The 22203-nt window shown below is 50.0% G+C and overlaps 1 long non-coding RNA gene across 2 annotated transcripts; it reads left to right on the top strand.

Moving 5' to 3' along the window:
* Positions 1-210: 210 nt before the first annotated feature.
* Positions 211-20547, top strand: LOC116947950 (uncharacterized). 2 transcript variants are annotated; one of them, XR_012945718.1, is made up of 4 exons: positions 211-707; positions 1657-1781; positions 2722-2775; positions 18051-20547. It is a non-coding gene; the product is annotated as an uncharacterized LOC116947950 (long non-coding RNA). The 2 variants fall into 2 exon arrangements; XR_012945719.1 differs by lacking the exon at positions 18051-20547 and adding an exon at positions 11542-14680.
* The last annotated feature ends 1656 nt before the right edge of the window (positions 20548-22203 follow it).

Raw genomic sequence — 22203 nt, 5'->3', positions numbered from 1 at the left:
CCGAGATCTGTGCCAATACGTTTGACCTTTGCATTCACGGGTTGCATATTTAACCCGACTTTTACAGCCTTCGAAAAAAATGTCTTCGTGTTTAATCTTTTTGTTTCGTGAAAAAGTTTTCAGATAGTTTGGAGCATCCATAAAAACAATTTGTAGAAATGTTGCTTTCAGTCAGTCTTTTACAAATGAGATTATTTCGTAGAATTGTTTGATTATATGTGTTGTTAATTGGCAATTAATTGTGCCCAGAGTGCATCGGGCAAACCAACAATACTCGTTAGACCACATTCAAACCGCCGCGCCGTTAACATTCTGAAACAACGGCGCATAAAAAAAATTCTAACGATGCACATTAATCATTCAAGGAAACGAACAAAACGCAAAAGCCGCTCTCTGCGTTCGCTGGGTTACTTATATATTAATATTTTCGTGCGCTCTTGCCTTTTTTTCGGGAAGTTTGCAATTAAACGGCGATGCATCTCTGTGCCTCCGCGTCTGCTCCCCTGCCGCAATGCATCATCATTCACTACTTAAGGAGCAGCCTGGCCGGCGAAAACTGCGTTCCCCCCGCGGTGGATGGTGATGGATGATCGGTGAGCTCCGTCCAACTTTGACAAAGGACGCGTCCAACTTGGGACGTCCCAGGAACAAGTGATTTAGCCCGCTCGTCATAAAAAATCCCCATCAATTAGCTGTCCTGGAGACAGGTAGGTGCCATCATTCATCCTCCTCTTTTCTCTTGCGCGTATATCTGCCTGCGCGTGGCTTGGGTATCCTCCTCCTTCTGCGCGGAGGATCTTCCAGCAATTACCTTCTCGAGCCACCCACCAGATGGCCAGCCTAACGCGCTAATGTTCATCGGAGACTCGAAAAGGTCAGGATAATATATCAGTAGCCCATACGGTCATTTCAGCATCATTAAAGGCCACCTGGTGTCCAGGCATGGCGGAGCGTCTGTCTGTTTACAGAAGCTTTATCATCCCGCAAACTTCAGGCTTCGTAAACACTTGAAAGGGACGCTTTACGGTGCGGTTATATTGCCTGGAGGGGTGGCCCGGCTCGCGGGTAAGAAAGGTTGGCTGATTTTATGGTTTTATTCGCTAGGCGGGCAATTTAAAGCACGACGCGAAATAAGCTCAAAACGCATGCATACACGAAGAGCAGCGGCAGCTGAAACAAGGGCAGCTTTTTTGCATAATTTTACATCTAATTCATTTCTGAATATTTTAACAACAAGACACCAGTGTCGATTAGCTTTGCGAAAATAATGTTTGAACAATCGAAGTGTGTTTACGTTATTTGTGCTTGGTTTGATGTCCTTCCCCCCCACCTCCGATTAGCACGGTTGGCTACGTATGGTACGAAAGAAGTTCAACATACGTACGTGCATACACGTGCTGCGAAATCTCATCTGTCGGTTATAGCGATCTTGGTCACTTGTGCTTTTCAAGTTCAACCGATTTTGCTGGATGCCTCAACGTGGAATCTCGATGTGTTTCGTATTTACTGAACATTATTGTAACGTGCTGGCCTACCTACCCCTACTGGACATCTATGAAAAGGAGCTTTATTGCTCATCGAATTCCTCCAGTATGAATAAATATTATGATTGCGATGATGTGGGTATGCGTGACCGTGCTGTGACGTACGTACCAGAAACATTGACGCCGATGGAGCATGAAGAGGTGCATGCTCGTAATTACACCGAGGGAGCAGGAAGAGGAACACATGCATTCGAGAACGTAGGCAAGTTAGAGACATACTACTGGCTGCTAAGAAAAGTAAGTTGCCCTGGGCAGTACACGTCGCTAGAAGAAAAGATTATGACCGGGTTAACGCCTACTGTGGAGATAGCGCAATGAATTTGGCTCATGTGCAGATGCACGATGGATTGACGCATCTCAGGGCAATCTAGATTAAAAACTAGTTTCATGATAACATCCTTATTGTGTTTAGTATGCTGCCCTTCCCCACGCACCTCCGATTAGTACGGTTGGCTACGTACGGTACGAAAGAAGTTATGTGTACATACATACGTCCAGCGGTGGATGTATCACGACTGACGATGGCAACATGGTAAAATGTATCACGTGCAGCGGATGGCTATCACTGCTGCTGGGTTTTTTTTTTGCAAAAAGCAACGCTCGACGAAAATATTTCACCAAAACCCAGTTAAGACAAGATCTGTCGAATGCCACAACAACATATTTGTTGTTCAGCTTTTTGTTCAACGTATAAAAATTAAATTTAAAAAACTCGCGATGCCTTTCGCAGAGTCGCAAAATGTTTCCGCGGAAAAAGTTGCTTTCATTCCAGTGGACCAAGACACCAGCAACAGCTGCATAGGCATCTGCTGGAAGATGAATGCCAATGGGTAATTCAAGCATTATCTGCTAAATTGACCGTGCAGCCGACGCGCGCGCACCGTGTGTGTGTGTGTGTAATGTGCAAATCGCACGCTCGCTTCACGTGGCGTCACCACCAGAGATGGGCGCGCGAGATAACGCGCGCACGTGGGCTTCAACTCCGGCGCAAGCGTAGGCAGACGGACAGGCATAAAATTCGGATGGATTCAAAAATAGTGTGATGTTTCGGTTTTAAAAATAAAATTAATAAAATGGTTGGGATAGATATATATATATATATATTTCGTTTTCACTTTAGCACGGGGACGCTGTCCTCTTGCGCATGATTTCAACATTTTGCGATTTCTGTTTTCAGTTATCCCGTGACCAAATCGCCAGGAATGTGCCCGATTCTGGAAGATCTCAGAAGGTAAGCAGGTTTGAGCCTGATTAGTTGCTTGGAGGGGTAAGCACCATGCATGACACAGGTGCACAAGGCATCGCACTGACCAGCGTGGTGAAGTATGGTCAAATAACCATCACGGACTGCACAGCGTGCGGGGAGGCCCTCATCCTGCTTGTTGTCTGCAGTTTAGTTTATTGACCTTCCCCACGCACCTCCGATTAGCACGGCTGGCCACGTACGGGTCGAAAGAAGTTCCACATGCATACAATTATATCCAACAGTGGATTAACAAAACTGGGCTGGTGTGCGTGCACATTTTCAGTAACTTTACCGATGTGCGTGGAAACCAGATGCTTGTCGGCTTCCAAAAGGAGGGGGGGGGGGAAGCCCAGTAATTATTTATAGGTGATCTTTTATCATCGTAATGTAGCCAATACCCTCCTGTATCATTATTGTTACAAATTCCTTGTAATCATCTGTTGGTAATTATGCAGCTTCGCACCGAGGGCTTTCAAAACCCTACGCGCGCACATTAAAATAAAATTAGTTAAATTACGGTTAACTTATAATAGCCATATATTTTCATATTTGATGCGGACAAAAAAAAGGCCATTGTTTGATGAAATTACGGAGGAGGCCAAGGGCACTGCTGCTGGTCCTGAATGCAATTACCGCCGCGCGCGTGGTACGAGCCCGCAAATTAACAACTTTGCCCCGTCGGAGTACGGCCATCGAAAAGCAATGGCTGAGTGTGGACGTAGGGTAAAGGCCGAGTGTGGTCGTAGGGTAAAGGTGTGGCCCCTGCGATCGGTTCCTCACGCCGCCGAGGGTAAGTTTTTTGGGGTGGCCTGCTCTGCCACATTGACCGGACGCGTTTGTCGGAAGGGGCGGAGGAGCGCCCACGCTTTACCCCACCGCACGCGGGCCGACCGATCGGCTAAACTGCGGTGTGCACGAGAATAGGTTTTCCCTTTTTTTCTGGCAACAAAACAGGTGTTAAGATGTTAAAACACCAAACTGAAACCTTTTACAAGGAATCATGTCTGCACCAACCACAATACTTGTGGTCAGCTCTGATAATATATGCATTGTCTTTGAAACTGATTGGTCCACACCAGAGACAGCCTTTTGGCGTCCTCTGGTCTAACACCGTTTTGAGACTCGGCTCAAAAGAAAGCTGTCTCTGGTGTGGACCAATCAGTTTCAAAGACAATGCCAATATATTATCAGAGTACGTTTTTTGTTTGCATTCTGACCACAAGTATTGTGGTTAATGCAGACATGATTCCTTGTAAAAGGTTTCAGTTTGGTGTTTAACATTTTAACACCTGTTTTGTTGCCAGAATAAAGGGGAAAACCTATTCTCATATTTTGTTCCTGGCAAAGGAGGTCCCGTGATGCGGTGTGCATGTTTTATAGAGCTGGGTGGACAGAGGCAGCGCGGAGAGATTTTAAACAAACAAACAAAAACCCGCACCTTCGGTTTCAAGTGCTGTGCCGTGCCGGGAAATTTAATCTAACCCTTGACCTCCGGAATGCAGGTCCAGTGTGCTGACTATTCCACCACTGTGGCAGCTACATTCGATTTTCAGTCTCGAGAGCAGACACGTGACATGCTTGCCGCTGTGCATCTAGATTGATCGATCTGTTTTCATGACATAGGAGAATCGTTTATTTTTTTTTCCCACCGACTGTTGGCCATTGGCACAGAATCATCAACATCATCATCATCACCTTCAGCCATGATCTATCCACTGTAGGATGTACGTATGTTGAACTTCTTTCACACCGTACGTAGCCAATCGGTGAACTAATATCTGGTGCGTTCCTGTCGTGTTTTTTTTTTTTTTGACACGGTTACCTGCAACGAAAACCCAACCGGTTTTCAACAACCCGAATAATGACCAGTAGGAGAGTCGCGCACGACAGCTTTGCCGTTCTGGCACGATGTCTGATGGTTCAGTGCCGAACGGCAACACAAGGGGAGCAACGACACGAAATCGCGACAGCTCGTTGGTGTGGCAGAGCTACCCCGAGCAGAGTTGGGAACCCCGGGGGTCATTCGTGGCATTGGCGCAGGATTAAACACTGCGACTCGCAGGGAGGTTGGCAAGGAGCCGTTCAAAACCTTCCAGCGCAAAGACGGTCACAGCATAACGCGCACTTTAATAACAACAAAACAATGATAACGTCTATTTTTTTATCAAGCGCCTTTCATATTGAAGAATTTAAAAGCGCTGCAAGTAAAAAATAAAACTACACTCACAAGTATAGTTAAAATGTAAGCGAAATAGAAAGCTGATAATAACAATATGAGTAACTGCACTACAATTTTCCATAAAATGAAGAGCTATGATAGAAGCGAACGAACATGATGATTACAGAGTAATCTAATCGGATAACATCTTTTTAAAATCTTAAGTTACGGGTAAAGCCTGTTGTAGTAATAGATGAGTTTTAAGACGGTGTTTTGAAAAGTGACACAGGCTCAGAATCCCAAATTAACCGAGGACGGGGATTCCACAATCGCGGAGCCTGGATGCAACAACATCAACACAAACAACAACAACAACATAATCACAAACAACAACAACATCAACACAACAACAACAACATCAACACAGTCTTGTCTGCGGAATGATGAGTAGACCAGAATCGTCAGATCTAAGTTGTCGCAGCGGAATATGAAACTTGAGCAGATGGGCGAGATATTTAGGCGTTGGCCCATTCAATGCCTTAAACGTGAGAAGCAGAATCGTCCCACGATGTTGGATTTAATTATACTAGCGAAACGTCGCACTACTCAAATTGTAAATGTTGTGGATTTACTCTCCAACACACCGGTGGGCTGAAGTAGTAACTAATTATCGTTTTGTTTACGTGACAAATCCTTTACTAATTGGCTGTGTCGGGTGGTAGAGGGTTACGACACGTATACTTACGTGATCTAACCCAAAAAACCTTATTATGAATCATCAAGTCGACTCTGTACTTTACAGGGAAGCCTGTGCAGGGAAGAAAGAATGGGAGTAATATTGCCAAACCATTTAGACCTCATTACAACCCGGGCAGCTTAGTTTTGAATTCATTGTAATAGAATTAAAACACGTTTAAAAACATCAGCAGATGCGCTTCTGCGGCCGTCTTCCTTCCGATATTAGGAATCCACTGGAGCTTTGTGCACTTCCAAGTCTAGATTGAGAACTGAATTCTTTCAAACTGCTTGTTGAGTTTAGTTTGTTGCCCTTCCATCGCACGTCCGATTAGCACTGTTGGCTACGTACGGTGGGAAAGAAGTTCAACATACATACACAGCGCCCACGTGCCACGCCGTTTACAAACTAAAGCAGAGTCAAAAGGTTAAATAAACCCCCCCTTCCGCTCCCTCTTCATCTCCAATACCCCCCCTGCCCGCTCCCCACAGACACATTAAATCCTAATTTAACATTCGAGTAAAGTGTAGAGAAGCCATAAACCGCAGCGAAAGAGAATCCTGCCAACAACAAAACGGGTTTATTTATAAACGTATCATGTGGTGCCATGAGTTGCCCTCCGCAGTGAGTTCCGCGGTTTGATATTTACGATTCGCTGTCCACAATGTGTTAATTATACCGTGGCCAGAAACGGTTATTATTGCACGGATTGACATTTCATGAAATCCGGTGTTATGGTAACACACGTAATAAAATTTAACTTTTACTAATTATTCCTTAGTATTAAAAAAAGTTAGTATTAAAAAAGAGTGCTTTCATACTCGTTGTTTCTTTCGGTAAAGCCACGTAGGTATAAGTATATATATATACCTACGTGACTTTACCGAAAGAACCAATTAGAAACAACGAGTATGAAAGCACTCTTTTTTTTATACTAACTGCAGTCACGAAAGCTTCAGATCAAGAGTGCTTTCCTATTCAGTTGGAGTATGGAGCAATACCAATCCCTTGTCTGCGACTCTGAGGCAGTGGCTGAAATTCCGCATTTCCTTTGACACGGACGGGGCGAGCCTTTCCATAGGACGCCCACAGTTCATTTCGACCACAAAGTGACAAAGTGGTACCCAATGTTTTGCCTAGCCCCCCCCCCCACCCTACCCAAGAGGGGTGAATGGCTGATAATTTGTGCTCGCAAACTTAGCAACTGCGAGCTGTGTCACTATCAAGCCGGTGAAGGGTTGGTCTTGCAGGTCGATCCACTGCTGGATGAGGGCCGCCCCACTCCGTGTGAGCGCCGTGGCGACTGCTTGACCATACTTCACCCCACCCCCTCCCCACCGTTGCTCAATGCGGGGTAGGTGAATGTGGGAACATGGGAGCATAGAACGGTGCGGTACAACAACGTGTTACCTCCCCTGCTGCCCACCAAATAGAACAGCCCAGCAGACGCCTACAACAGATAACCTGGCGGGCAGTGTGATCACCCGTCCGAGCGACGATATCCCAGGACTCGAATGTGCTCAGCTTCAGAGATCCGGCGAGGCTGTAGTAGGAATGAGCCAACTAGGAGCGTGTCCCCAAATCTCGGCCCGGCCGAGCGGGGGGGATGGGGAGAGCGGTAGTCTAACGAGGATTAAACCCGCGATGGAATCGGAGCGAGCGGATCCGCTCCAGTGACTGCGGTCCTGAGATCTCACCCCAACCCCTTCCGCGTCTCTCGCCGGGTGTCCTGGAATGAGATATCGCTTTGTCACGAGCGAGCTCGGGGAGTCCGCTCCCTGCGCAAGGCTCGCTGCTCGCAAGGACACCGCGTGGGAGAGTCGTCTGCGGGTGAAAGAGAAAGAGAGCGAGAGCCGGCCATCGGCGCCGTTACGCCGGGGGCCGTTATGGCGTTTCGGAACGTTCCGATGCCGCCCGGCCTTCGGTTTGCGTTGCTAACAAGAGCCGGGGTCTGCACGCAGTTAAACGAGACGGGCGTTTAAAAAACAGCCGTATCATCTGGTCCCACTCCTCCCTGGGTGAACTTCTGTCCTTCTCAGTGGCCCATCTAATTATTCAAGCGGTTCCTCTGCTTTGCCACCTCTCGTTCGAGCTAACTCAGCAATTGCCACCCATTCCGCCTCCACCCCTCCCTCCCATCTCATGCTCCCACTTCTCGCACCACCACCAACACGCAACCCCCGTCTCCCTCCCTGTCTGCCCGCCCTCCGGCGTTTAACACATTCCTGGCGCGGACACCACCATCTGACCACGATTTATCATCTAGGCCGTTTGACGCGGCTCCCTTCCCCTTAACGCCGGCCACCCCTCCCCACACCGAACTTGCCCGCAATGCCAGCCCGAGTGTTGATCCGTCACCGTACGGGGATTGCGCGTTGCGCTCGTCCACCCGCCCCCGAATAGACAATGACAAAACGGCATACGCGGAGTTTAAAATAATTCCGTCAATTTTTTTTTGTGTTTACGCCCGCGACTCGCCTATAGCGGCGGCTAAAATACGGAGGGCTTTGCGGGGATCTCCGTTGCCCCACGTGGCGAGCGAGCGATCGGTGTGCCACACGTCGATCCGTGTTGATGTTGGGGCTCCTGGTGGTGACACCGAGGCCGAGGTAGGGGGGAAGCTGTCGCTCAGGACCGACCCCAGGCTCGTTTACACGCTTTTGTGGAACGGTTACCAGCAATCTTCATTTTAAGTTATATCGCTTACCACAAAACCCTTTATACACGATGCGTGTGAGCGTATAGGAGAACCCGTGCAGGTGTAGGAACCTTTGCCAGACAGGCCCTGTTTTTTTTGGAATGGGCTGATAAAATATTAGTAGTGTGCGTCGAGCACCAGAAGCGTTGTTGATTTCGTTTTTCACTGGCATAACGCCTGTGGCCGATCTCATTAGATCGCAAAAGCTGCGCTGGTTCTCAAGGCTGGACAATGCTCGGATGGATAACCGCTGGGGATTTGGGGCGATGCAGTGGGCAGCACAGGGAAGTGTACAACAAACCCATTGTTGTACTACACTTCTACGCTCACTGTCTTCAACAACATGCCCTGACCAGCATGGTGAGTCATGGTAAATAAACCCCCGTGGCCCACAAGGCATGGGGAGGTCCTCGCCCAGCAGCGAATCGACACAACGGCCCCTGCATGCTCGCGTACACACACAACGACGCGCAGTGTGTGACAGACAAACACAATCTAACCCTTCTTTGGTTCTTTCGGTAAAGTCACGTAGAATGAGAATAAAATAATAAATTGATAAAATAAAATAACACAATAATATTCTCACGACGTTTCGGCCACAACACAAGCGGCCTTCATCAGGTGAAGGGAGCGAGACTGTCTGGTAGGACAGCGCTGGAGTGAGAGAGCCACGTTCAGATCACGGCTTTTAAGCCTCAAATTTCCGTACCACGGATAGCTACGGGCCCCGTTCAGACGGACGAGTTCGTCCATGGTCGGAACAGAGGAGGGGGAGAGAGACAGCTGCGAAGCCCTAGTATACTCCATGTTGTAAACCATACCATTAACCGTGGTGTGAGAGGTATTAAGAGGCAATGCTGGCGAAAGAGCTGCGGTCTGAAGGTCATCGTAAAATTACAATTAATTAAGAACAGAAATGATTTAACACATCTTTCCAGTGGTTACTAAGCCTGAATCCATCTTCTCGGTTGAAATTGTCTCTGTGCTTGTATATGTGAATGGCCTCATGAACGAATCTCTCATGGTAGCCAGTTGGTTTGCAAAGAACCTCCGTCTTGGAGAAGTCAATGTCATGTGAGCCCACTGAATTGTAACAGTGATCTGCCACGGCAGAGGAGTTCGTCTTACCGTGTTTAAAGTCTGCTTTATGTTCGCGGATGCGGTCCGAGATATGTCTTTTGGTTTCTCCAATGTAGCTACTACCACAGAGGCACTTTAGTTTGTAAACGCCCGGGTACTGTATGTCTGGAAGAGCATCTTTTACAGATGGAACTAAATCACGGATTTTGTGTACTGTGTTGAATCGGACCTGGATCTTGTGTTTATTCAGGATTTTGGAGATCTTTTTAGTGACCCCTGCAATGTAGGGTAAGGTGATGGTTTTGAGTGGCTCCACAAGAGGATCCTTCTTCATGACTGGAGTGATGGCTTTGCGGATTGTGTAGTCGGAGTAGCCAAAAAAATACAATCTAACCCCTCCTCTGGGTTCTTTCGGTAAAGTCACGTAGAACCGGTAAAGAACCAAGAAGATGAATCCCTGCAGCCACGAAAGCTTTAAATCGAAATCTAACCACTGTAAACACAACACACGAGATGTCCGGCTTTTCTATTTACATCGCTGCAGGATTTTGTTGTTGTTGTTGTTGTTGTTGTTAAAGCGTGGCGAATTGTTGTTGTTGTTGTTGCGGTAGGTCATTAGCCACCTACGGGAACATCCCATCGGGCCCGTAACGCAATCATCCAGGCAGCCGCCGCCGCCGTCGCTGCTCGGTGATGATGCCATCACTTGTAGATGAGTCGCGACGCTCGGCGCGCCACGAGCAGAGCCACACGACTTCCCCACCCCGGGGCTCGGCGCGTGTCACAGCAGTGCTATGCACATAGGCGTTCGCGCCGTGCGTTGCCCATAGTGCTCATCGGATGAATGCGTTGATTGTTTTTTTTTTGTGTGTGTGATGTATGCGCTTGTGCACCACCGCCACGCATTGTTTTGTTTACCTTCCTTGACAGTGGGTTTGGTGTGTCTGACTCGCTGTTTGTATTTCCACACGCGCGCTCTTCGTTCCAATTTCTGTCTCTCGATGTAACGTACACCCCTTCCGTGCTGCTTTGTAGGTTTTTCAGCTTTGGTTCCGTTTTCCTTGTCAGCGTCAATGTTTCTGATGCAGATGTCACTGCAGGGCCAAGCGTATAAACTTAACTAAACCATTGTTTTATTTTACCAGGTTAAGGCCCCACTGAGCTATGTAGCTCTTTTTTCAGAAGCGACCTGGCCACAAATTACAACCCAACGAAGTGGCTTATCATCACGTGGAAAATTATAGCAGCCACATACTCTGAACGCATGTCGATCCTAAATGTGATGGGAAAAATCGGAGGACCCAGAGAAAAATCTACACGACCATGACGGATAAAGACATACACTCTCTAAATATACAGCAGGCGGCAGGGTCGGGATCGAACCCACGCCCTCCTGTATAGCAGGCGAGGTAGTTAACATCTTGCCACCATGGCGCGCATATTATGAACTGGATGGCGAGTGGACAAGATTGACCATGGACTTGTTCCATCACGCCTACCACCTTAATCACAAACCGGGGTGACCCACCAACCACACCAGCTTCCGCGAGCCAGGGTTGAGGTCCAGTGTCCAACACGGTGGCGTCCAGGGATTTAATTTCTCCGTCACATATTTTCCAGTACGCTCGTGAGAGGCACAGTGGATGTGGTGTGCCGTGTGTGAGAAATAATTTCGGGGTGAAAGGTAGGCTGGGGTAAGTGGCACGTGATTAACTAGCACAGTCAGAGTGATAGAGACATACTGGATGCGGTGTGCCGGATGTGGAATTAATTTACATGTGGCTGACCCGCACAGACCCGACTGAAATTAAGCCCCGTGCTTGCGCCGTCTAATTTTAAAACTTGCAACGGGCTTCACGTGAAATAACCTTTTTTGCGCGCGACATTAACGGAATAAATGTCAGCGTTATTATTCCGCTGTTTTAGAGCGAAATAAAATTAGCGGGGCAAACGCGTTTGCGCTTAAAATAGTCAAATTGGCCGGTCAATGTACGTTTTTTTTTTGTTTTTGTTTTTTTGTCTAGCAATATGTTCCCTGGCAAAGGCATTGATCTCTCCGTTATTGCACTTCGGGTTCAGGAGAGCGAAAGCACCGGCGCTTGTCTGCAATGGGACGCTCGTGACACAGGCGCGAGGACCACGGGTCTACATCAAGACGGATGAAATGCTGTTGTTTACTACAATCGCCGCATCATAAAGACAGATTCTGGGGCGAGGCACGCGCACTGAATTAAAATTTAGTTACGTGCGTCGGCTCGTACGCCACTTGCTGCTTCGCGACATAAATTGCGCGATTGTGTTGCGCGTTACAACAGAGCACGGGCGTGTATTTCATTTCGGTGCATTTTATGACGCACCGCCGCTGTAAACATTGACCAATTGCGAATGACAAACTGTGTCTTGTGACCGTTGGCTATTCTGCCGCGATGCGCATCGGAATATCCATACTTAGGGTTCAATTTTACGTAATGAATTTTCACAGGAAATCGATGTTTCATTGAATTATTCTGGTATTTGCACCTTTTTTATAGCCATCGCTGGGGCAGCGTCACTTATTGTAGAAATATTCACTCGTAAAGAAAGGTATTGTAAAAAAAAAATGCACGTTAAAAAATAAATAAATATCGCGTACATAGGCGGAATAACATTTATATGCGGTGCATCATCTTAACGGCGAGATTCGGCCAAAACCGTCAACTTTACGCGCAACTCATCGCAAATGGCCGTTTCCGTGGCAGCTCGAATTTTGAGTTTGATCTCGCGCGGCGGCGCTCGGATACTTTGGCAGCCTTGCGAAGAGTTATTTTTTTTTCTTTCGGCCGATATCACTTTCGTGCGCTGTTGACGACGGTTGTTTTTGTTATTTTAATTTTAGCTCCCTCCCCCCCCCCCCACCTTATGTTTTTTTTGCACGAGCCCGTCTGGTTCGGTGCGCCAGCTCGCTCGACGCGCACCACGCCAAGCGCGTCGCGGCTATGTTTTGTCTGTAACACGAGGTGTGGGCGCACAGCTTGCCGCTGTCCGCCGACCGCTAACTAGCCGGCCGCAGCCGGCCGGCGTCTTGAGTTTGCGTCGGGGGGGGGGGGGGCCCTGAGAATAATAGGGGTCAGCCGACACCGGGAAGCCGCCCAGCAAATCAAGGCACAAGCGACGAATCAAAAGGCGCGAGCGAAGCCGTCCTCGAGGCGCTGATTGCAGCCCCTGGCCTCTGTCTGCGGCTCTTCCGCACGGAGGCCACGGGGCCCCTGCCAGTCACGGCTCGGCGAAACGGCCGCAGCTGCTCCGACGTGGCCTTCGCGAGTCCTGCCGCGGCACCGGGAGACAAAGAGCCATTTCAAAATCGCTTTTAAGGTTCTTGAATACACAGGCGCCCTCTGTGTGCGCGCGAGCGGGCGGGCGGGCGGGCGTGCGGGCCCGGGTCTGCGTTACGTGCGTGAAGTTATATTTAGTTTGAAACGCTGCCCGCCTGCGTTCCAGTGCCAGCTCTAAAATGACAGGTGTGGGTCCATGTGGGTCCAGCCAAAAAATGTAGCCGGGGCCCTTAATCCGTCGTCCGTGTCTTTGAGTCTGGCAGGCGGTGTGGAAAGTACGACAGTGATATACGGTGACACGCTGATGCATTCCTGGTGAGAACCCCCGAAGTCCGAGGGGGGGGGGGGGGGGGTGTCTCCCGGTCTACCTCGTCTGCGCAACATCCTGTGGCCCGAACCTTAAACCGTCTCTCAGCTCAGAAACGCGGCGAGGTGGAAGTGAAGAGCGATTTGCGGCCGCCGCAACACGGCGGCTGCGGATTAAAGTGGAAATGTCTTCTTTACCTTCCCAGTGAAGTTTATTTCTCTCCCAATCTCTCACTCTCCCAAAATGGGGGCTCTGCTGTTAGCTTCAACCGCTTTAAAGCTACAGAGATATTTCCGTCGGTCTTCTTAAACCGGTCATTTAATAAATAAACAAATAAAACACAGATAAATTCACGTAGAATTTTAGATGTAACATTTCGTGTAAAGTTACGTCATAGCACTGGTAAATCACACGGAAGGTTAGGCTTGATGTCACCAGTCGCACAAGATAATTTTCGAGCGGAGGGTCGTCAGAGTCGTCAGTGGTGACCGCTGGGCTCTGCGCGCACCATTGCTTGCGGAAACTAAACTTCAAAAACAAACCCATGAAAACATCATCACCTGCATCACCAGCCACGGTCAATCCACCGCTGGATGGAGGCCTCACCACCACCGTCGCCATACCTCAGATGCAGTCCTCTGTCTCAATCCGTCTGACACGCTATATATTAGACACGTATCTTTTTTACCTGTTTCACCTCTGATTTCTCGCAAACACACGGCGCTTACAGCTTGAACAACAGAGACCGGGGGGGTGGGGGCATGGGGTGATTTCGCATGAACCCCCCCCCCCACCCCCCCGCGATGAAATCCACTCGTCGGCTGATTGGCGAGCTACAAAGGAGGAAGGTTGAGCGAAGCATGTCCCCTTTGCTAAAATAAACCGTGGCCTTGCGGAAAAAAGGGGGATTGGCTCGTGACCAGGGCCCCGGCGGTCACAAGCCGCAGCCCGTCGGCCGCCCGTTCCAGCCCATGACAAATTGGCGTTCATATTATTTACAACAAACATCAACACACTGGATATGCAAACACGTACAGCGGTCGTTAATCTTTCGAGCGAGGGAGATTGGCTTTCGAGAAGACGCCTCTGCTAATTTGATCCGCCGCTGTCGGGTGCTGACGCACGCCTGGACATTTTCTGGCAGCGATGAAATGCCAGCTTCTGCCGAGGGGACGGGGCATGACTTAGATAGGACGAACCGGCTCTCGCAGGCAGATAACTGCGGGTAAAAAAAAAACGTAATATGGCCCGCGAGACTCATTAGCATCACACTGCATAAGCAATTTTTGTCATCAGCTATAAGTCACCGCCCACATGCTCATCGATCTGGCCTGCATAGATCACAGAAAAATCATTACCGGGTAGCACCACAATGTCAGCGCGCCCATAAAGGCTCATAAAACACGGTTAGTGCTTTAGGCAAAGAAATCTCCGCGCGCGATGTGTCTAATTTATCCCGATTTCAAGGTGCGGCAGCGCGCTGATTGATATGAGTGGTTGAAAGTGCATTGCGTCGGCTGCGAGCCGAGTGCTTATCGGCGCGATGTTGCGAGCTAACGGCACTGTCTCGCCTGAAGAATAAAAAAAAAATCGTCCGCTTCTCCTTTTTATTAAATTGCCGATGAGAGAGAACCACACTCGGAAGGGGTCTTCTCTTTGTAAATCTTCAATTTCCAACGCCAACGTGGCCCGAGGCTGCAGCGGATACATTGGTCCGCCGTTTTTGTAATTTTTTTTTAGCGACGCGTTCGAGTGAGCGCGTTACCCGACGCGCCGGATTGTCCAGCAAAAAAAACTAAAGTATGAGCTGTGTATATACTTTTTTTATTATTCCATAAGTATGGCGTTTAGTAACCGTGAGATATAATCGTGGGCATCCACTCGAGTCTTTGGGACACTGGGCAGCGATCGTGCTCGTGGTTGAACCGCCGGCCACCGTGATAGATGTTGCCTCGCTGTGGTCTTTTCGCTGACAACTTTTACCGTAACGAGCAGCGTAAAACATGTCGCTTCCCTCCTCCTCCTACTCCCTGGCGCTCGCGTCCACGGTTGACGTCCCGCGGTCAGCGGCGAGTGGAGAGACGCTCGTGGGCCGGGTTACACGCACGATGACAGATTTGTGTTTCTGCGTGTTACCACATTTATAAAGATGTCAGCGAAACAATGTAATCAATGTGGCGATATGTGGGTAAATGTCGTATCCTTTTGGTAAAAAAAAAACTATTTTTTTTATTGGTTTGCTTCGCGTCAGATTATTAAATAATAAAGAACTAAATAAAACGTGAACTTTTTGATAGCAAATGCACACTGCTGCATCTTAAAGATGTTCTGTGAACAACAACAACAACAACAAAAATCACCGCACGGCCCTCCAGCGCCGCTCGTTATCCTGATGTCAACGGCTGGAGGATGAACGTTGAAGGTGCAAAGATCCACGCTCACACACACACACCCGGCCTCTACCCTCCTCCAGCAGTGGAATGATCATGGCTGATGAAAATTATAGGGAAGAAATTTTCCGTAATACGATTTTACTGTGAACAATTCCCCCCCCCCCCGCCGACCCCGCCCGATATGTTCAGGTGAGTACGCCAGTATTGCATAAGACAAAGATCCCCCGTATAGCCTTAACAGACTGTTGGGGCCAGTACAAACTATCAAACTAATTTTTATTTTAACCAGGTAGGGCCCACTGAGCTATACAGCTCTTTATCAAAGGCGAGCCTGGCCACAAATGATAGCCCAATGAAGTGGCTTATCACGTGGAAATGTATAGCGGCCAAAGTGCTGTTAGCCGACAGCGCACGAGGGGTTGAGTGGCCAGTACCACACTCGGCCTACTTTTTCTCCCTTGTGGCGATATTTACACAACGCACCAGGTACTCATTCGAGGCTGAGTTAACCTAGGGGAGTTCCCAGGACCGGTTAAAAAAAAACCATCACCGATGTTGGGCGCGAGCAAGAATCAAACTCGGGTCACCGGGTTCGTAGCGCAGTACGCTAACCACCACGCCATCACACTCCTACACCCACGCACGCATAAATCCACACACACACACTTGCCTGCACATGCGTTGCCTGCACATGCGTTACTAGCCATAGGCTCTATTGACCGCGCCTTGTAAACTCCACGCTCGCACCCCAGTACACACGCAAGAAGGCGCTCGCACACCTCGACCGCAATCACCCGCAACTCGCGTGCTACGCAGCAACAACAACAACAGGAAAAAAACACGAGCGCGCGAGCGAACACCCTCGGCGCCACACACTCGCGCAACTTGTAAACATGCCCCCGAGTCGCTCGAGACACGGCGGAAAAGTCCATACGCCGCTTTAATTTGATGAAGCGTCCTTTGAACCGGATGACAGTTTTACATTGACGTGCTGCAACAAAATCTAATTCCCCGGTGCTTACAAGTAAGCCCGGAGTTGAGCAGTCCATAAAGCGAGTCTCTCCCCGGAAGACGAGCTTTGGGGGGGAGATGTGGCCGCTGCGGCCTGCGAGCGCACGCACGCAGCCCTTTTAGTCGATCCACTGCTGGATGAGGACACTGCCCAGGCCGTGAGGGTCATGCGGGTCATTTGAGCAAACTTCACCACCACCCCTGATACAGGTGGGTTGGTAAAGTGGAGAGGAGTGGTAGGGGGAGAGGGGGGGGAAGACGGACAGGATTGGTTCAGATTTCACACCCCACCGATGTTAGGCAGGATCAGGAATCAAACGCAGGTCGCCGGGTTAATCGTGCGGGGAGCTAACCGCTGCGCACAACCCTCTGCCGACCGAGTTAATAAATTTTGATATTCTCATCGGAAAAGGTGAGCGCACGTTTACACGCGTTTGTGTCCTGGACGTGAAACTCATATTTCCCTGTTTTTTTACGAAGGGTAAAGATTCCCCGCGAAGTTGACATAGACCGCTGGAACAAGTGCTGTTAGCGAGCGCCCATTAAGGCCAGCATGGCGCACGAGCGGGGTGGTGTTGTCAGCACCATGCCTCGCCGTCTTTGTCCTCCCCAGTGCTGATGTTCACAAAGCACCTGGGACTCATTCAAGGCCAAGTTGACTCACAAACAAAAAAATGCAAAGATCCCTCGTGAAGCGTTAACAGACTTTGGGGCAAGTGCTGTTAGAGAGCACCTACGAAGGCCGGCACGGCACGCGAAGGGGTGGGTGGCGAGCACAACGCCCGGCCGCCTTTGTCTCCCTAGTGGCGATGTGTACGCATCGCACCAGGTACTCATTTTAGGCTGAGTCGACCTAGAGGAGGCTCAGGGCCGGTTTAGATAATCGTCACTTGGTGTTGGTCGTGAGCGGGAATCGAACTCGGAACGCCGGTTTCATAGCACAGCGCGCTAACCGCTACACTACCGCTCCCCACACACACACACCAGGGATGATGGTGCTATGAATTTCCAAGAGATGCAACTGGGATTGCAATGCAGGGAAATCAAGTGTGCACATTTTAGCACAAACTCCATAAAATGCAGACGTAAAAACATGAATATCTGTTCTTACCAATTTATTACAGCCATTTATAAATCCACATTTTTAGCATACTTCACCAAGCTGGTCAGGGCTGGATGGTGAATATGGGGACTCAGAACCAATTCAGATATCACTCTTGCTTCAACCCTTACCACTTAGGGTTATTGTGAATAATTTCACGCACTTTAAAAACGCTAAATTTTTCATTGTAAAACACTATATACTTATCGGTCGCTTCTGCATCGCGTAGAAATTGGAAATTTTCTGCATAAGCCCCCCCCCCGCCATCCCCCCAACTCCCCCCTCCCGGGGCTCAGCGGTGATTTGCGCCGCGCTAAATCTGTTGCCACCAATTTATTCCGTTGGTCGAGTGGTTCATTGTATTCCCTTTTATTTATATTCCTTTTTGGCGTGAAGGTGATGACCATCTCCCATAAATCTGGAGTCCGACCCTGTCCTTTTTTTCTTCCTCCCCCCCGCCGCAGTTACGTGGGGCGCGCCTCCTCATCCCCGCTGATTTCACCGCTCCGCCAGCGATTGCCCCGCCGTCGCCCTCTGCCACTGCGCGCCTCCTCCCGTGGCGACGCCTCGTCAGCCAAGGGTGTCCGCCGACGAGACGGCCGACACACACCGGTGCCCCCTCCTCTCCCATCGCCGCCGCGGTCCCCCGCCAATCCGGCCAGCTCCCACAACCGTTTGGCGCGATGTCCCGACGTTCAACTCCGATGTCCAGGAACCTCTCCGGTTCCTGAACACGCACGGGAGAGTGACGCAGAGCCCAACATTTTTTTGTATTTTATCCGGGAAGGCCCAACGAGCTGTATAGTTATTTTTCAGAAGCGATCTGGCCACAAATGATAGCTCAACGAAGTGGCTTATCACGTGGACATTTTATAGAATATTGATTCTAAATGTAGAGGAAAAACCGGAGGACCCAGAAAAAAATCCACAAGACCACGGGGAGAGAGAAAGAACATGCAAACTGCAAATATACAGGCGGCAAAGGTCGGGATCGAACCCATCGACCTGCTCTATACCAGGCGAGGCAGTGACTATCTCGTCACCGTGGCGCCCCGAGACCCATGCAGAAGGTGCTCCCTGATTTACCCACGATCAAATCACCCCCGAATACACCCGCCCGATTTCGTTGGATGTCACATCCACTCAGCAGGTTTGAGCCCGGGTTTTACTTGCACTCGGACGGGAGGCTGCCGTTGAAAAGCAGCGCTTTGGCTATGAGGTGGCTAGGAGATGGCAGCACAGCTACGTGCCGGGGTGCACGGGGCTAGTCCCCAGCTCAGCCACGTGCTGGGTGCACGGGGATAGACCCCAGCACAGCTACGTGCCGGGGTGCACAAGGCTAGTCCCCAGCTCAGCCACGTGCTGGGTGCACGGAGATAGACCCCAGCACAGCCACGTGCTGGGTGCACGGGGCTAGACCCCAGCTCAGCCACGTGCTGGGTGCACGGGGATAGACCCCAGCTCAGCCACGTGCTGGGTGCATGAGGATAGACCCCAGCTCAGCCACGTGCTGGGTGCATGAGGATAGACCCCAGCTCAGCCACGTGCTGGGTGCATGAGGATAGACCCCAGCTCAGCCACGTGCTGGGTGCATGAGGATAGACCCCAGCTCAGCCACGTGCTGGGTGCACGGGGATAGACCCCAGCTCAGCCACGTGCTGGGTGCATGAGGATAGACCCCAGCTCAGCCACGTGCTGGGTGCACGGGGCTAGACCCCAGCTCAGCCACGTGCTGGGTGCATGAGGATAGACCCCAGTACAGCCACGTGCTGGGTGCACGGGGCTAGACCCCAGCTCAGCCACGTGCTGGGTGCACGGGGCTAGACCGTGCAATCTGGGCATCTTCATGTTAACACGTGGTAGGCTTTCGCGACCAATATGAGCCATAATAGAGTTGCTTTTTGGGTTAGATGGCGGTAATATAAATCTGTCGTTAAACACGCCACCACCCGACACAGCCGATTAGTACATTTTGTCACGTAAACATGGCATGTTTTGTTTACGTGACAAACCTAACTAATTGGATGTGTCGGTTGGTGGAGGGTTTAACGACACATTTATATTTACGCGATCTAATAAAAAAAAGCCTCTATTGTGAGCTTATTCATGTTTGGGGAATTAGAAGCAGCAAACGGAAGCGGCAATACAATAGCCTACCAAATAAGCTCAGCAGGTTTTTGCCTGGGTCGTGCTTGGATCGGTGACCGCCAACCGCAGTGGGCTGTTATAGGATGCGGGGCTATGTTGTGGGCAGCAAAGGGCAGTGCAGGCTCTGTACTTCTGTTCTCACAAACTTCTGCCCCATGCCTTCACCAACGCGCACCGTTAAACAACCCCCACGATGGCCCGGCACGGTGTGGAATGACAAAGGGCATTATGTGAGGGTGCTAGTTGGACAGATGGTAACCTGGGGCAAGCACCACCTCGGCGCTTGCCCCAGTAATGATGTGTGGTGAGGGCGGCTTCCGCCTCCCAGACCCATGCTGAGGCTTGTCGAAGGATCTCACGCACGCTGAGGCTTGTGGCAGGATCTTACGCACGCTGAGACTTGTGGCAGGATCTCACCCAGGCTGAGACTTGTCGCAGGATCTCACCCATGCTGAGACTTGTCACGAGATTGCAGGATCTCACCCATGCTGAGACTTGTCGCAGGATGTTACCTACGCGGAGACTTGTCGCAGGATCTCACGCACGCTGAGACATGTCGCGGAATCTCAACTCGTAGTGTTCGCATGCTGAGACTTGTCGCGGGATCTCAACTCGTAGTGTTCGGCACCACGTCCCCGCTCGCACGCGAGGCCCCGCCGAGCGCCGCTAACGACGCGCCACATGGCCGCCGTTTTTTTTTGTTGTCCATTCATTTTTCTTCTCTCTGCTCATTCGCATCTCGTCCTCTTCCGTTTGCTTTCAATTGCGGTGGCCCGCAGCTGCGTCTCGTTTAGCGCGCCGCTTCTCGTTCAACCGGGGGGGGGGGGAGGTGGGGGGCTCTGCGTTATCGCAAGGAGCGCACGACGGACAGCACTTGATACGCAAAAAAAACCGCGAGCTGATGTTTCCCATGCACGGCGAGAGGAGTTGTTGCTTCTTCTCAGCTGGGAATGCGCTCCGGCCGCCGTTGTTTTTTTTGCGGTCCCGACGCTACGGCCAGCTCCTGGAAGCTCTGCGCAGCCATCAAAGCGTCCCTCGGCTCCACACGCACGCCCCCACGTTACGGCTGTAATAATTAACGCATGTATATCCAGCATATGTATATACGCATACACAACGAGGCTTTGTTGGTCCGGTGTAGGTTCCGAATCAGTGCGGTGATCCTGCCATTGTATCGAGTATTGCGTCAGTTTTGTAGATAATCGCCAACCAGTATGATCAGTCCACTGCTGGATGATGAAAGTCTCCGATATGCTCGTTTAATTTGTTGTTTGACGACTTTGTCTTTTTTTTTCAAATGGAGTGGAGCTGTGGCGCAGTTGTTTGCGTGCTGCGCTACAAACCTGGCGACCTGAGTTTGATTCACAAGGGGCATCGGTTGTGAGTGATATCTAATCAGGTGCTGCCCCCCCCACCCCACCATCCTTCACTAACCCATTCTGACCAGCGTGGTGAAGTATAGTTAAATAGCATTCACAACTGAAAATACATTGGGAGGCTTTTTTTTATCTAAAACGCTGCCGTAGATTGTTTTATTATTCATTTTAATAACCTGTTCTTTTTTTTTTTACGACTGATAAAAAAAAGTCCATTACAAAAAAAAATGTTCTACAATTTATATGCATCACGCGAACAAAATGATCACATTCGTATTTTATGCCCAGGTTCAAGACCGCTCGTGAGATTGACAACTCGTTAAAGCGCGTCATTATTTTCACGGCAAATCCAAACCTCGCCGCCAAAACAAACCGCGAAAGGTGACGGATCAAAGCGTGAACAAATCTGAGGGGTAAACATGCGCGAGATTTATCGGCGGCCGGCAACGTGACACACATTGCAAAAAGGACCCACTTCACAGAGCCTAGGAAATCAAGGTGTAAATATCGTGGCAGTAAAAGTGTCGTGGTTCCGACCGCACGTCACGCGGGGAGGATCAGGCAAAACAACGGAGAGGTGGGCGTCTTTGCCAGTGGCACGGCCGCGCCGCGGAAGCCGGCGGCGTTTGTCCTCCGCCGTGGACGTTTCCCGGTGCTTACTCGTTTTCCCGCTGTTCGCGCGCTGCTGTGCATTTAAACGTTTTGTCATCGGCGTAATCGGCATCTATATCACCTTGTTGAAGGCAAGAGAAACTCAGGAATCACCAATTACCAGGATCTACGTCCAACGTGTTGCTGCAGTCTCCTGGGCAGTTAGACATTATATTAAAAAAATATATTGCGGATGTCTCTTCGCCATATCCAACAACGTGGGCGCTGTTCAGAAACGCAAGACACACCACGGTAGGCACTTTTTAATTGGACAATGACACTTCAGTGTGCAGAGGACCGCAGAGCTTGGGCAATTGTTGGTGCCAGCTCATGGCGTGGCTGCTACCCTTCCTGCTCGCTTGTCGTTCCTCCCACCGCTCAGTCATTCTCTGTCTACAAGAGTGAGCGTAAACATCGTTGGTACCCCTGGTTATATGGAGAA

Source organism: Petromyzon marinus, chromosome 31 (genome assembly GCF_048934315.1).
Source record: "Petromyzon marinus isolate PM22_M1 ecotype Great Lakes invasive population chromosome 31, UKy_Petmar_22M1.pri1.0, whole genome shotgun sequence".
Lineage (NCBI taxonomy): Eukaryota > Metazoa > Chordata > Hyperoartia > Petromyzontiformes > Petromyzontidae > Petromyzon > Petromyzon marinus.
This window is presented reverse-complemented; position numbering and strand designations above follow the sequence as displayed.